The following is a 15,269-nucleotide window of genomic DNA, read 5'->3' as shown; positions in this document are numbered from 1 at the left end:
TAACAAAGACAGTGAGTAACAGAGAGCAAGTGCGAGAGAACGAGAAAGAGACCTGGTAAGCGTGGTTGATTTCGCTTATATTATGGCAATAACATAAAATAATATGTTCAAAGAATAAAGTTCGACAAGAACAGTAGTAACAACGAGAATCTGAGCACAAAATGTACAATAGATACATCGAATGACATTGTGAGTCTGAGTGCAAGAGAAATACAGTGTATACCATACGATGCAAAATCAAGAGACAGAGAATTTGTGCATGTAAGTGTGTGTGTGTATGTCTTTTTTGAAAAGATGTACCGATGCCGATGGTTGTGTGCAGACTTTGGCTTTCATTGTCTGTGTACAGTACACACTTTAATTATAAATTTACTTAATATATTGAAGTGGAGCTTTTAACAACAAAGTTGAACGAAAGAAGACGAATAACATTTCAAGTAGGAAAAGAGACGAAAGACAGAGGTAAAAAATGATACGACCGACAGCCAAACCAACAACACAAAACAACAACGCTTCGGGAATCATCAAAAAATAGAAGATGATAAAAACAACGTGTTCTTTTGCAGGAAAAGGAAACAATGGAGCGAATGGCATGAGTACGGCCAGAAAGTGAAAAAAAAGAAGATGTTTTATGAAGGGAAAAAAGAACGAAATGAACGAAAATATTTTCAAGTTTAGTCGAAAATAAAACAAGCAAGAGTGTCAGAGAGAAAGAGAGCGAATAAACGAATAAGTGAGCAACCGAATACGGGGCGAATGAGAGATAAATAGAAATGAAAGGAATCATGTACGGCTAAAGGGCACTTTTATTTATTCCATTTCATGGTTAATATTACTTCGGGATGCTCTTTGCGATTATGCCGATGAAATAATGGAATCTTGCACTTCACAACCGCTCCGGCTACTTTTAACAATAAATGCTTACGCAACTTATATAAACACACGTGCACCAGAAAGCAATCGACCAAACCATTTTACGACAAACAACAAAATGATTGACCATTAAACAACAAAAAGTCTACCGTCCGTTGCGAATGTTATTCCAACATTTTTGCCAAAAGTACTTTTCGATTACCTCTAACACACAAAAACATTTTGCATTTGCCGCACCCGCAACGCAAAAAAAATCTACAAAGTGGACAAGTTTCCTCTTGTGAAGCATTTAATTAAAATTAAATCAACTTTTCTCAAAAAAAAGTCACATAAAAAACTTGATCTCATAAACGCTTTCTTTGGCCTCGTTTCTCATCGCGAAATTCTACAGCTGTTTTACGTCTTTCGTTCATTTGATTTTTCGCCAGACATCGACGTCAACAAGTTAATTTGTTGTTTTTTTTTGTGAAACTGTTGGTAAGTATAATAGAAAATTCAAGCAAATCCTGTTTGATTCTGATATTATTAGAAGACATTTGACTAGCTTCAAATGACGAAAATGAACGATTTGTCAAAAAATAATTTGTATGAGAGCTGCTATACAAGCGGTCTCGGTCTCGGTCTCGGTATCTCTCTCTTTCTCTTTTTGTCATTTGTTAACTCACTATATCTCTGCAGACGGTCGTCGTTAATGATAACGACTGTGTGATATTTGCCGTTGCCGTGAGCTATTGCTTCATATCTGTATCTAAATATACATTGTATGCTTTTTTTTCTTCCTATCTGACACTCACTTAGAGGCTCATTTTGCTATTTTGCCATTACCATTTGGACTATTTTACATTCTGTGTGCGGTATCATTACCACACTCGCATTTACATCAAATTCAAATAGAATATCAGCTGAGAAAGTAATGAAATTAAACTAAAATGCGAGGACGTGACACAGATAACAAAATAATTTGGTGTGAATTTCATGCATAATTAAAGGTGACATGACGAAATGTAGAGCATGATAGAAATAGAGAAAAAAAAATAATAAAAGAAAGATGGAGTGTACCATCTAAGGATGTCTTGTGTCGACCACAAACCGAAATATACCGGAATTTTCAACCAAATATGAGACGAAGAGAGAGAAGGAGACGAAAACATTCACATTGTGTTGTCTATATATATTTGTTCGAAGATTCTATTTTTGATTAAAATGGGCCCAGTCAAAACCGGTTCAATTGATGTAATAAATGAATTTAATTTCAAACACGTTTTTAGTGAATTCATAAACGTTCACAAACAATAACAATACACTGTTGTCCGTTGCAGTGATTCAAGGTTAAATTATGCAAAATTTCAAGTTTCGCCAATTAATAATCGGCCATTGTTTATGAACTACGTAGCTGGTGTTTGTCCAAAATAATAATAATAATAATATGTGTTGGACGACTGACTTAGCTTAAAAGTATGTTGCTTGAATGTAAAAAGATATCATTTTAAATGGAAATGGCGAATCGAATTCCGCAAACTTTCTGATGTAAACGAATGCACACATGTTTTTTTTTTTACTTTGCTCTAGAAACAATTTCATTAGTTATTTCGGTGATGCAATGCATTGTGATGTTGCTCGAAATGTTTCGATAATACAATCTTCGACTGTTGTCGACGATGTGATGATATCATTTTTGCCCATTTCAATTTTCCGTACATTGGATCGCTTTAAAATAGGTCAAACTCGTTTATAAGTTCATTGATTCGAAATTAAATCAAATTATAAAAAGAGTGAAAAGTGTCAAACCAAAAATGAGTTCAAACTCGGTTTACTCGATGCTTATTTTCAATTACAACAAAAAAAAAACGATGTATGGTATGGACGATATTGTGCAATAAGGGAGAAAGGGGAAAGAGCCATAGATGCGGAAGCATTGGAAAATATTCCATATCAGTACGCAAATGATGACGATGATGCTGTGTAAAATTGTTCAGTCAGAATGCACAAATTAGGACGGTGTCGGGTACAAAAATTAAAATCATTGATAGGGAAAAAGGTCTCTTTTTGGTTCATTAACAACATCATTACACATACGAAAAAGAGCAAATCGTTAGACGTCGAAGTTACTTTGTCTCCTTATTTTCCAGCATGACGAATCGAGCGGTGAAGCTTTTTTTCTGGCTCCCTATTGTCTTTCATTGTTTTCCAAAAATATACATCCATCTCTCTAATTCTCTCATTGTTTATATTCATGTTCGAAATGTGAATGTTCGCAGTTGTTCGATGGTAAGCGATCAAGAATTTGTTGATATAAACAAAAAGATGCCACAATTCAAATATGTGAAAAGTTTTTCATCGAAAAAAAAAAACGAAAAATAAGGAATTGAAAACTTAACTTTTTTGCATTGAAAACTTAAAATCCGTGCTGTATGAGACTGACTCTTTAGCAAAAATAAACGGTACATTGCAAAAATGGAAGTGTAACATATTTATAAGTAAGCACGTTGAGACGGTACTTTGAAATTGCAGCCACATGAGATAACGACTAAACGGTAACGGTGACGTTAAGTAAATATCTATTAAATTGCTTGTAAAAATCCGTCACTTGTTTTGTTTTTGCTCAATACAGATGCCATTTCGTTGCAATGCTCATAAAATATAGTGTCATTTACGGACACTAACTAACCCAAGAAAAGAATTAGTTCTGCTTTCACGGTTATCTAATCATATCTATCAGATAGAAGGTGTGAAACGTGTATACATTGCAAGGTGAATATCACAAGCGCTTTGAATTAGACACAGATGTTTTCTGCAGATAATTTGCACAATATACATTTGCTGTGTTGCATGGATACTGATATTCGTACTGTCTGTGTCGGCGCTCCCAATACAGGTTTATAATGTGTAATATTGAAAGTAATTTTGTGCGACTGTTCTTGTTCTGTTTTTATAACCACTTTCCTTTTTTTATAAATATCTTTGCCATATACATATTTTCAGGTTTTTCATTCGCTTGAAGTGAGCGAGCTAAACATAAATCTGCATCAAATCCCATGACAATGAATGACGAATTCGTGGTTTAGTGTAAATATTGATATCCACATCAGTCGTGTGGATTCCGTCGAATGCAAGTAGATGACTCGAACGATCTGAATGCCATTGAATTCCGTTCACAATGCACGACCACTTGAAAGCGAACGAAACGCATGGATATCATAATAAAATAATAACAACTTTAGCAACAATAACAATAATAGCAAAAGCGAAATCAACGACATTAACAACTTCAAAACGAAACAGTGACAAATTGAAACAATAGTACAATGAACACATCGTTGACGACAGGTGAAATATTTTTTTATATGATATATAGAGAGCGTTTAATTGTGTTTGTTTGTTTGTTTGACTTTGAGTAGTTTGCTTCTTTCCCTACTAGTCGATATTTCATTAACATTACGGTCGGATTGTCTGTTATCAGTGCGATGTTTATTGCTTATATTGCTTATTAGAGCCTGCCGATAACTCGTAACCGTTGCGATAAGATCGTAAAATCGTAATGCAGCATATCCATTAGTGTGTTGAGTCATACGGCAAATTTTTATTGTTGAGAGCCAAGCTACAATAAATGACATTGAGCACGTGCATAAGGCATGGGCTCAAAACTCCATATGCCATATATTATCAAAATAGAGCTCCATGTCTTCTCATGTACAAGAATGTATGATGTACACTCCATACATTCTGCTGTCGCTTTCGTTCATCATCGTTCTTCCAGTTTTCCAGTTCACATCATCATTGAGGTCAGGATATGAGCACAATGCCGCACACCCATCATACACACAAACAATATATATATCGAAATCATACTACATATTCAATTATTATTTACGAAGAAAGATGCATTTACAATTGTACATTTGAACCGGTGAAGTGGCCACTTTGTGCTTACTGTTTTCACACTCCTCAAACGAACCGGATCTATCAATTATTAAGGCCCTGTGAATGTACAACAATTCATGCATATATCGCATTTGATTCTTGACCATGTATCAATGCAATGTATTGATACAACCAATATAAGATTAACTAATCACTTTCCGCTTTTTAACAGTCTATATCATTTATGTGTGGAATTTATGACGTTTAATTTTATTGATCGATATATACATATATAGAACTTACCCAAGCATGATATTTTGCCACTTCAGGCAAAACTCGATAACTATCGTTTTGGCAGGATGATATCAGTGTGAAGTGCAATTGCTTGTCAATCAAAGACCATGTACAATTATTGTTCAAAGACAGTTAAAATGAATTGAATAAATTATAAATAGTGTGTAATTTGTGTGGATATGTATGAGTCCTTTTTCATTTATGTTTTGTTTTGAATCGGGGCGTTTACACAGCACAAATTCATTGACATTTTATTTTCTCTGACAAACCGACAATAAACGGCCAATTGTTACGCAGATGTTTTACAAGCAATATGCAAAATGAATGAAGAGATTGAATTCCAAACTAAAACACCAACAAAAATACACCATTTAATTCAAAACAAACATTTCACATTCGATTGAGACATTTGTGTTTTCTGTTTCTTCTTTTAAATATCAAAGTCAATTGTTTTTCAGTCAAATACAATGTGAATCATCGAGCATGCTTCAATCGTTCTTTCATTGTTTTTGCTTAATACACTTCTCAACTTGTAACTGAGGGGAAAAATCAAAGTTTTTTTTTCTCTTTGTCGTCTGTCGTGTTTTTTTTTCTTCTTCTTTTCGTTTATTGTCAATTTTTTGTTGTTAACACACATACACGTTTGATTTTTAACTTTTGATTTCGATGACACTGACTTAAGGCTGCGACAACGACATCGATGACAACGATGACAACAAATGGCACATAAAGAAAAACAAAACGCCAGCCATATAGCTTGTTGCTTTTCGCTAGTTCAAACAAGTGGTCGAATAAAAATGAAACAATATGGCGAATCGAATCAACTTTGTAAAATACACTCACAACAACACACATAGATCAACGGCAAGAATGAGTTACGGACAAAACGCAACGACCGACAGAATGAAATCGAAGCAAAAACACAAAACGAACGAAATTGAAAACACACACACCGTCCCATTACAAGTCACCTGATTGCCAAGCCAAGTGATTGATACACACGCTATGTATGAGAATTTTACTTAATGGAAATCAACTCTTCGTTTTAACTAGTTGCACGATGATGTTATCGTCGCCGTTTCTTCGTTTTGTTCATTTGATTTTAGTTTTTTATTCTGACCGATACAAATGTCATTTTATTTTATTAATATTGAATTGAATATGATTTTCGTAGAAAAATTTAATCCGTTTTTGATTTTCGTTTGTTGCATTCGAATCCATTCAGAAAAATGTAAAAGAAAAAAATATTTGTCGAAGGGAAAAAAATGAAAACGATACTCAATCGCACTGACTGTTGTTATTAAATCTGTACGCTGTGTGTTTCACTATGTGTACTTTTTTTTCGATGCATGTAATACATACACACCAATATTTCGATTTTCCCCTGTATTTGAAAGCATGCAAATATGAGCAAGCAGAATGCGAAAGACAGAGAATAAAATGTCAAAATGAAACGAGAAGAAAGGTAAAAGTGCGACAAGCGACATACGGTTCTGTCTATTCGTCGTTGGTTGTGTTAGTGTAGTAATGTGTGTATGTGTGTTTACGAATTTTGACACTAGTACAATGCATAGTAGTCATGCAATGACAGCGCCTGCCCGGTGTTTTATTTTTTCTCTCTTTCTGTTTCATTATCGCTAAAAAATCGCGTGCGCTCCCTAACTGTCTCTTTCTCTCGCAGTTTCCATACGTCACGCGGAACGTGGATATTGCATGGATGATTCATACTCACATACACATACACACACAAATGTGTTTTCTAGGTGGATATAAAAACACCACCGACAAATGTCAATTCTACATGCGGCGGTTTGATTCTGATGAGCATTTATCACATATATGCGAATCAAACAAACGTATCGTGCTCATTTTTCTACCCTTTGGCAGACGTTTTTTTTCTCTATTTTTTTTGCTGAGTACCAATCTCAGTGTGGTTAAATTATTTAGTGGTTTTTCTGGTTTCAAACGTGAATTATCATTAAATTTCATTGTTAAAGATATTGAAGGAGAAATACCAATTCGGAATCGCACAGGTTGAATTGCTAAGCAGAAATATTTATGACCTAACCTTAAAAAAAATCCGATTGGAAATCCATGTTTCTGCATTTCAGTTGTTGATACATGAACATCCTGAAGAACACACATTATTTTTGCATTTTTGCGCGCGCATATTTGCATTTATTTTGTTTGCTTTGTTTTGTTTCAGTTATTCGTTGGACTTGAACATTACTAAAAAGCAATATTATTGCTATAAAGACTGTGGCAACATCTGCTCAATATCGTTTTTAATAATATTTAAATTGTGAAATTTAATATCCACTAAGGAATCAAAAAATATATACATCTACACTCTACTATAGTTATGTGCATATCCTTCACTTGACGTTCGTTCACGTGTGTTCCCATTTTTATTGAATACATGATTGAATGTATGCATCCCATAAATTACCATTGATATGGTCGAGCAAAGGAATTACCATTTAATAAATAGTCTAGCGAAAGATTTCAACGCCAAATTCGTTAAAATAGTACAAAACAACTGTGGTGCTGCTGTTGTTTTATCAATATTTTAATGGTATTGTTGCTGACTGGTCGCAAAAATACATGACGCTTTTTGTCAATTTAAAAAAAAAAAAACAGATTTTCTTGTCACTAGCTTAAGATTTGAAAATTTATCCAAAATCAAGAGAGAAACAATCACATCAGAGTTTTACTTGAGAGGTTTAGTAAAAAGATTCGTGTCGAAAAAAGAAAAAGAAAAACGTTTTAAAAACACCTTTTGAAATGGATACACACATTAAATGCCATATTATGGTTCGTTTTTTTTTGTTTGTGTGTGTATCCAATTCCGTTCATAAATACTTAAATTGCGGCGAATGTCATAGAAAAAGTTCACTCATTTGGTTGCGTACATATGGGCTCCAACTCTGGGCCATCCACATATACATACAATCAAAATCGAATGCGATGGCTTTTCAGAGAGCTGCACGAATAGACTGAAATAGATTGAGTGAGAATGAATGGATGAGCGAGCAGAAAAAAAAAACAAGAAGGATTACAGGTCTGATGAGGTTTTGAAATATGTATTGTGTTGTGTATTAAGCACACAGCATCCGGTGTTATTGGTTGGTGATGTATTCCATTGCGATTCCCTTCTCACACTCCATTTCGATGGCATGGACACATTCAATGAAAAATCTACACGTATACACAAAATATATAATGGAAGAAGGTGCACGCTGGGGGGAAAAATGAACTCGACGACGATGATGATGATGACGATCAGCAGGCAGATACAAAATAGGCACAAGAGGGTGAGATCGTGTTCGCTTAACCAAACGTATTTCAGTGTCCCATCTAAAAATAATATTCAAATGCAAAGAAAAACCATTAAAACACATCAAGCAGAGCATACATACGGCGATATTGAATAGCGGCGACCGCCATACACATTCACAAACCATTCCAAGTAAATTTTGATGAATTTTGAAAAAGTCGACAGGAAGTCTTTGAACCAAGATTTCCAAGAGCGGTAGCACAATCATCGTATGAAATCACAAAAGCAAACCGACGACATTCTTTCTTTCACCTTCCACCCACACCACACATTCCGTACTGCTTTTTTTTTGTTTCGTTACTTTGTGCATATTGAAATTTATCGTTTTTCAACATTAAATATATAATGACAATTGTTATTATTTTCGGTCATTGTTGATGGAAGAGAAGCAACACACAAATATGGTATTTTATGTTTAAAAAAAAGTGAAAGAAGACGAAATAATGTTTAAATGAGTTTGTTACGACCTGAGCACATAATGATGATGCTGTGGTACGTTTTCTTTGCAACATTGGCTAAATTTAGATTAATAATGTACCATAATTTGTATTGTTAAAGCGGATATAATAAATGAAACTCAAAGCCTTGATGTTTCATATACAAAATATTGGATTCGTAATTGAAATCACGCGTACACAAATACATTAAAAGATTTTGACGTGCATCATTAAAAAAATGAACTCAAAACATATATGGTCCCGGTCGGAAAGTTAAGGGGGTTGAAGCGCCCATCAAAAGCTCTAGCAATTCGAAAAGATACTCAACTCTCGGCGTGGTGCGGCTTTGCTCGGATGATTTTGAGAGGACTTATCTGGCCTTACACCCTCCCTGCTACGTGTGTTTATTTTTATGTTTAGGCTCGCTCTGTTGCTTGAACAGTGATTAACATTTATTTGTGGCGTCTGAATTTCATATGCTGCATTCATAATTCATAAATTCTAATTAATCATCGTTCGCATATTGAATGTGTTGAAGTGATGAAGTTTTAGAAAGTAAATATTTTGACCTAATATCTGTGCGAACACATATGGATATTACTTTCGATTTGAAGACAATATTTTTTATCGCTTATACCATTCTGATTAAAATAATACGGTTGATATTAAGATATAGGTAAATGTGCATATAGCATCACAGTTTTTGTTACCTACGACTTCTCGTACGACTTGAATTAAAACGACATAAAATATGTTGTTTTTATTCCAAAGCACATTTGGAGCAGTCTTGTTTATGTTATTTCTTTTATGTTTTAAGCTTTTGATTTTGAGGTTGTGTCGTACATAGTAGCACATAATAAATACACACACAACGCTTTTAAGAGTAATCTCGATCGAAGTTTAAGTTTTTTTTTTTTTTTGCGAAAGACATTGCATTTTGCTCATCCATCTCGGTCAATTGAAATCATATATACAAGTATAAGTAGCAAACATCAGTCATTTACTTCCAACTAAATGTTCCTTCATAATACACCATATAATATGAAAATGAACTGCTCACAAATAGCTGTTGATTGACTGTTTAATGTGGACAAATTAATCCTTGTTCAGCATTCCTGCTTATTAATTTAAATCCGATTCAACTTGTTGAAACCCACAAGATGATTAGATGCAATGAACCAAAAAATATATCCATAAGTCCATTAGAATGGCTGCCGGTCATGCTTTTGACTTAAAACATCTTGAGCATTTTCAATGAGCTTAATTCATAAAGTTTAACTTCCAATATGCTTATCCAATGGTCATGAAACCATTTAAATGGATCATATTGGTTAGTTTGTTCCAACACCCACACAGGTAGAAAATCGAGACGTTAAATTCTACCGTTTAAATTTGTAACCAAATAAATTTTCATCTCAATTGTCCTGATCGCATACTATTTTTTTTTTTTGGCAAATCGGATGTGAACCAAAAGGCATAGTAAAAATCAATGGTTTAGAACCATCACCTGGGATTATTTAGGCTTTTATTTAATATTTAATTCTATCCACTAGACTACTTTGCGATTCGCTTTTTCTACATCTCTTTCAGTCCGCGTGCGCTCTTTGACACTTTACCATATACTAATAAATAGCATGTATGCTGTGTGTGTAGTAAGTTTTACGGTAATATTAATGGGCCAAACTGGTATTATTTTCGAAACCTGCAATCAGCTTTAGTGGTTTTCCTTAAGTTAAATCCATCGTTAGCATCTACTGCCATTTCTTTCTCTTTCTCTCTCGCTCTCTCCTATATACCACAATACAGTGGTATCCGTTTGAACTTAAATACGAATAAATAAAATATGTGAAACATGTATTCAGATTATAAATATCGATCCGCCTTACGCTAAATCTTGCCCAATCAATCCCCAGGCTCAAGCGGAAGCAACGCATTTATTATAATAAAAATTGAGAAAGTACACAGGCTAATCTAATTTTTTTTTTTTTGTGTTTGGGGAAATTAACCATTTTCAGTGTGTATTGACGATGGTGACGGTGGTAACTGTTTTGAGGTTTCAAACTAACGTTAAACACACATTGACATTTACGTTTTTTCAATATTTGTTGTAGCTTACATAATAATCGGTTAGTTAGTCCGATGATAGATCTGCTATAAAAAGGTGCTGACTTTTTACATTAATTTAAGTAGCAGGCCACACGGATTAGAATGTTCAACTCATGCCGCCGCTACCCGTTGTCGCTGTCGCACACAAAACAAAGTCAATTTGCGCTCTATATCAAATATTAACCACCGTTCCAAATGTTAAAATCAATGTGGTTTTATATATGAATAAATGAGAAGCGTTGTTGGCTTTGTTGTTGCCAATTCATGCGGTAACTTCGTATTATGAGCACCCTCAAAAAGGCAACGCGCGGTATAAAAACATTGAAAAATAATATGAATTCTCATGGCCATTTGTTTGCTTTTTCATTCTTTTTGTTCATCTTTCTATTATTTATACGGTGCTGATGATGAATCCAAACACTGGAATAAAAATGAAACGTTCTAATTAAATATAAATGTCAAATATGTTGAGAAACAAACATTTGAGGCTTGCACTGTTACGAATTTGCAAGCACAAGGTCTTTAGAGGAAACTGTCAGTAATTAAAATATGAATTGAAAGCTCTTAATGCAAAATAGCTGCGGGAAAATCTCCACTGACAAAACTACAACGCATCTAGTTAGTATTAAATCCTCTTTACAGTGATGGTAGACTGGAACAATAGCGGCTATAGCAAAATGTTACATGATAAATCATGAAGAACCATGCATTCATTCTCGACGTTGGTTTAATTTCCAAACAAAATAACTGGTTAAATTCGACAATTCTTTCCACCCACGAGAGAGTGGCTCATATCTATTTTTTGTCTGGTTCTCTTTTTATTCCGATGGAGATATGTATGAATGTGAGTACAATGAGAGATTTTCTGTTTGTTTGGCATAAAATACGCGCATTATAACTATAGTCACCATTGAATATCGTACACACAAAGCTGATAAAATGTGTACAGATCTTTGTTGATATTATTTATAAAATAAAAACATCGAATCAAGAATTAGCAAAAATTCATGTATTTACTTGTGTGGCCATTAAAATTGCAAACCACCTTCTCATCTCGGTGGTTTGACGTGCACATGCAAAATCTCAAAATGTATTATAGTCCATATAATTGTATGGATGTCGTTTATCCGAGGCAGTTGTAATGTTTATAAATAAATAAGAATTGTACGATTACATTGCACACGATAATGTTGAAATCGTTCAAAACTCAAAAAAAGCCAACATATAAATGGAGAAATTTTGAAATAATAAAATAATCGAACAACCATCGCCCGGAGCCGCTTACATTTATAAACAAAAACGTACAATACTGCGCTAAACAAATAGGAGTCGTGTCTTTTAGTCTTACTGTTTTGCCAAAATGTGATCAAAAATGGATGATATTCGGCGGGGGTGCAGAGAATCGACCAACTGTATATTTCTAAAAGGATCCATACAAGATGATAACGATGAGCAACGTGAATGATGAAGGAAAAAAACTATGTAGAAAATGTATTAAATGAAAAGAACAATTGCAAGCACATTATATCTCATTCATTTCTCTGGGCTTTCATGCTTTAGTTGCTTTTATTTACATAATGTTTAAGCACGCGACGATGCAAAACAAAAACCAACGATAGAGAAAGCTTCGTATTGCAGCAAAAAAAAAAATCACAGAAAAAGAACAACAATGTATGTCGTCGCAATGCAAAAAAAACGCGCATGAAAAAAAATAAACACAAATTTTGAAATAAAAAGGAAAACGCCGAATGGAGGACTAAATAAAATGTTGGTTCTCATGTTTAAGAAAACAAGAAAATTACTAAGGGAAATATGGGCAAATACATGCAGCCCACGAGCGAACAACAACATAAAATTCATTTAACCGAACAGCATATTGCAAAAAGGGATATACTCACTCACGCACACACTCAGTCTCGCTTTTGTTTCGCATAGAACTTGTCATTTTCACAATGCCAAAATAAATATTTAAGTTAAATTGGAAAATATAATTTAAGTTAAAGATTGAATTTGAAATTGAATAACAATACACCTGAAGCAACAATAAAATGCAAGTCCCTTATAGTACACTCGCTTCAGACAAAATTTATCGCGTGCTTTGCATGCGTTGAACCAAAAAACAGAGACAGAGATAGACACACCGAAGCCGGTTCGAAACAAAGCACAGCGAGAGAGAGAGAAAATTGGAGACGGAATTGAGTGAGCGAGCGAGCGCAGAAATGTTCATAAAACGACAAAACGTTTATAATAATTCATCTGTGCTCTTTCACATTTGTCAAACATATTAAAGTTATTTTGCCGAGATAGCCATTAGCTAACGAAACGAAATATACACGAACAGAAACAAAACACTCAAAATATGAAGTGAAAAGAAGAAACAGAGAGAAAGAGACAGCTTAACGAAATTAATTGAATCAAACGGCACAGATACCCCAATAAAACCACAAATAAATTCGTTGGCAACAAACAGATACCATTTTAGTTGACTGTTTTTTTTTTTTTTGGATTGAGGGTTGGGCGGGCGATCCAAGAGTGAGATGGTTCTGTTATGTTTATATTTTGAAAGTTCTTTTGACATTTCCAAAAAGTTTTCGGCACTTTTTGCTTGTAAGGATTACAATTCGCAAATGTCATTGCATCGAATTCAGATGATACCAATTTAATTTTCATTTTTATGCCAAATGAATTTTCAGAAACATTAACATTTTGTGCATTTTATGAAAATGCATCGTTGAACATATCAAACCGAACAATTTTCATATTATACACGTGTACGTACACAAACGATTGGGCGAAAAGTTAAGAGACGAAATGCTATATGGCAAACTGTTCACATTCACATGATTTTGACTTACAGGCACAAAATTGATCATTTCACAAAAATCTAATTCAATTTGTATATTAAGTAACTACCAGTTACCTACCACCTCTCTTTCCCTTTTAATCGTAGTGAAAACTAAAATGAACTTTCTGATCCTTTTTGGAGCATCTGCTTGAGAGCATGATTTTGATTTGATGAAGTACATAAGCAACTTTATCAGTTGCAAAAGTTTGATGAAATTAAGAACAAAGTCACCGAAGAGAGATGACAATTCTTTAAGTTTGTTTCGTTGCCAACAAAGAAAAGTTCGCTCAGTATTCTTCTGTTCGTTGGCGATGCAAAAATATGTACGTTCATATGGAGGTAAAATTACGTTGAGTATGAGACGCGCATCATGTTGAAAATATCCATCATCATACTTCCAGTAACTTCATCGAAAAGTTCTTTTTCTAATTTATCAAAAGTAAAATGTTCCTTAAAATTGAATGGTTTACTTTTGGTATTGTTAGTTGATGCTTTTATACATATAGTAGTAGTTTGTTGCATAGCGTTTCATAAGCACAATTGAAACTAGGTGCCGTTTCATTTTTTTTTTTTTTTTTTGCTATAGCTGCACTATTGTGCGACAAAGAGACAACGATACGTTGAATCGACTTTCAAAGAAATTCAATACGATAGTGAAACATTCAGGGCAACAAGCTCATACTGACGGTTCCACTTTGGTATAGTTTGTTAAGCACTTGAAATTCGATAATAAGTTTAAGGCAAATATTTTCCTTTCAAACTAACTTCTTATCATGGGAATTGTGTTTCGGTTCTTTGCCGCACACGTATACGCACACACACACATATGTATGTATACGATGTGGAATCGTCGATGTAAATCATTAAATGACATACAAGGATTCAAAGATAAAAGTATTTAAGATAAATTATCTGCCAATTTGTTAGCACACTTATATTTAAATTAATTCAATTTCCAATTTCAAGGGATCTCTTTATGATAGATCGCGAAACGATTTTAATGTTGTTGTCGTTTTCAGGTCCACAGGATAAACGATAATATGCTCGTTTATGTTTACACAGTGGAACACACTTAACACAAATCATTGAAATTCTCTTCAGTCGTGCACTTACGTTCCACTCATTCGAAATTCGTTTCAGTCTCCATCATCAGTGAAGCACTCGCGCTTAAACACCCCCATCTCCATATTCAATCTGTCTTTCTCGCGTGCACTCCCGCTACTTTCATTATTAACATCTCATTCTCATCTTTCTCTCTCTCTCTCTACCTCTCGGTCGCTTCTTTTTTTTTGCTTACAGCACCAAGTTGCAGCGCGTAGCGCACATTTAATCTTGTTTTCAATGTTATTACGAGCATAAGTACATCGATCCTGTGGATGCGCTGCCAAACAATACACCATCTCAATCCGCATGTTTACTATACCGCATAGTTGATTTGTGCACGCAAACAAATGGATCAAACTATTGTATAAATAGCCATTTTTCACAAGGCATTAAATAAAGTGTGGAGAAGAGA

At 34.2% G+C, this 15,269-nt stretch overlaps 1 protein-coding gene across 3 annotated transcripts in view; it reads right to left on the bottom strand.

Moving 5' to 3' along the window:
* LOC116337855 (polypyrimidine tract-binding protein 1) overlaps positions 1-6,243 on the bottom strand; it is a 198,072-nt gene extending 191,829 nt beyond the window's left edge. For all 3 annotated transcript variants that reach the window (XM_031762793.1, XM_031762796.1, XM_031762797.1), the window contains exon 1: positions 5,038-6,243. The gene's annotated coding sequence lies outside the window, so the exon portion shown is untranslated. The remainder of the gene's footprint in view (positions 1-5,037) is intronic.
* Positions 6,244-15,269: the final 9,026 nt, after the last annotated feature.

This window comes from Contarinia nasturtii, unplaced genomic scaffold (assembly GCF_009176525.2).
Source record: "Contarinia nasturtii isolate CC-2019 unplaced genomic scaffold, AAFC_CNas_1.1 Cnas_scaffold_285, whole genome shotgun sequence".
NCBI classification, from domain to species: domain Eukaryota; kingdom Metazoa; phylum Arthropoda; class Insecta; order Diptera; family Cecidomyiidae; genus Contarinia; species Contarinia nasturtii.
This window is presented reverse-complemented; position numbering and strand designations above follow the sequence as displayed.